At 41.2% G+C, this 1,937-nt stretch overlaps 1 protein-coding gene across 4 annotated transcripts in view; it reads right to left on the reverse strand.

The window, feature by feature from the left end:
* KLF12 (KLF transcription factor 12) overlaps positions 1 to 1,937 on the reverse strand; it is a 582,818-nt gene that overhangs the window by 9,894 nt on the left and 570,987 nt on the right. The window lies entirely within an intron of this gene.

Genomic DNA, 1,937 nt, shown 5'->3' on the forward strand with positions numbered 1-1,937 from the left:
CACACACACACACACACACACACACACACACACACACACACACACACCCTTGCTCAGGCCCCAACAGACTTTAAAATACAGAAAATGGTATAAAAATAAATTTTCAGAAGGATGAAAAATTAAGTAGAATTAAAATACCTGCCATCCTAAATAATAATAGCTTATATGCATTTATTTAACATGGCACCTTTATAATTCAAAAAAGATCTTTTCAAAGCAAACCTAGAAAGGTTAGAAAAATCCTAACTTTTGGGGCGGCTAGGTGGCAGTGAGTAAAGCGATGGCCCCAGAGTCAGAAGGATCCAAGTTCGGTTCCAGTCTCAGACACTTAACACCCACCCATCCACCCACACACAAAATCTAGCTGTATAACCTTGGGCAAGTTACTTAACCCCAACTGCCCTCCAAAAAGCAAAAAAATAAAAATATAAAAAAAGATCCTAACTTTTTCAGATGATGAAACGTTGTTACCCAAAGAGTTTAAGTGATCTGACTTAGTTCACAGAGCTGAGCAACATACCTAGGATACAAAGTGGGTCTTTTAAAGTCCCACTATAGAGGGGTAGCTGTGGACAGAACCATTGCACTGTGGTGCTATGGCTAGACTGTCGGGCCTGGAATCAAAAAGACTTGAACTCAAATTTGGCCTCTGACACTTATTGGCTATGTGACCCTGGGCAAGTCACTTAACCTGTTTGTCTCAGTTTCCTCATCTGTAAAATGGGGATAATAATAACACCTACCTCTCATGGCTGTTTTAAGAAGCAAAAGAGGTAATATTTGCACAGTGCCTGGCACATAATAAGCACTATAAATATATTAGCTATTATTATAATACCACAATGCTGTCATTAAAAATAAAATCCTCTTTATTAAAACCACCTTTTCCACAAAGTTTCTGTGATGCTCCCAAGTCAGTAATGCCTTCTCCCCTCCCCTAGTGCCTTATACTTTGTTTTGTACCTCTGATGCAAATCTATAATCTTGGGTATTCTAATTAATCTATGTTTGAGATTTATCTTCCAAATTAGACTGGAGGTTAAATGGGGGTAGAGAGCAGATCTTACCTTCTAGTTCCCCCAAAGCCCCTAGCACAGTGCTTTCAACACATCAGGCATTTAATAAATGTTTACTGAATTAATGAAAGAATGAATGGGAAGGGGTGGCTAGGTGGCGCAGTGAATAGAGCACTGGCCCCAAAGTCAGGAGGACCTGAGTTTAAATCCAGCCTCAGGCACTTAACACAAAAACTAGCCATGTGACCTTGGGCAAGTCACTTAATCCCAATTCCCTCCAAAAAGCAAAAAAAAAAAAGAATGAATGAATGGGAGCAGAGCTAGAGATGATGACAAACAGATTCTAAGTCACTACTGCCCTTTAACACAAACAGCAGGGAGAAAGATGGCTCTGAGAGCTGCTGAAAGGGGCACCCCGACCCCGATGCTGGTCAGGGCTGATGCCCTGCTCCATTCCGTGGTTTCATTAGCCACTTGGTCCAGGCCACAGTCTTTCTCCCACTGGTGTGGAGTATGTGCCATGCACAGAGAGAGGCATCAAGAGTAATCTCCACATAGGAAACAATGAAGGACATGTGCAGCAACTGGAATTTAAATTCAGGCAAGGTTGTTGGGCATCTCTTCACTCTCTTACTACCCTGTACTCCTTCTTAAACATATGTGGAGACAACAGCTCATTAAAGAGCTGTAGAGGTACTTATCAACATTTTGAAAGTCATGGATACATGATACATTTTCTAGTCAAAATGTCCAAGAGTATAGAGTTACTGCCATTTGGATTTATCATTCTTTACTGAGAAATGGAAAACAAGAAGGAAAATGAGAGTTGCAACACACATGCACATTCACGCAGGTATGCATGCATGTGTGCGTGCACACACACACACACACACACACACACACACACACACACACACACAC

Source organism: Petaurus breviceps, unplaced genomic scaffold, assembly GCF_028583685.1.
Source record: "Petaurus breviceps papuanus isolate PSGF00001 unplaced genomic scaffold, PetGlider_PUasm1.0 90730, whole genome shotgun sequence".
NCBI lineage: Eukaryota > Metazoa > Chordata > Mammalia > Diprotodontia > Petauridae > Petaurus > Petaurus breviceps.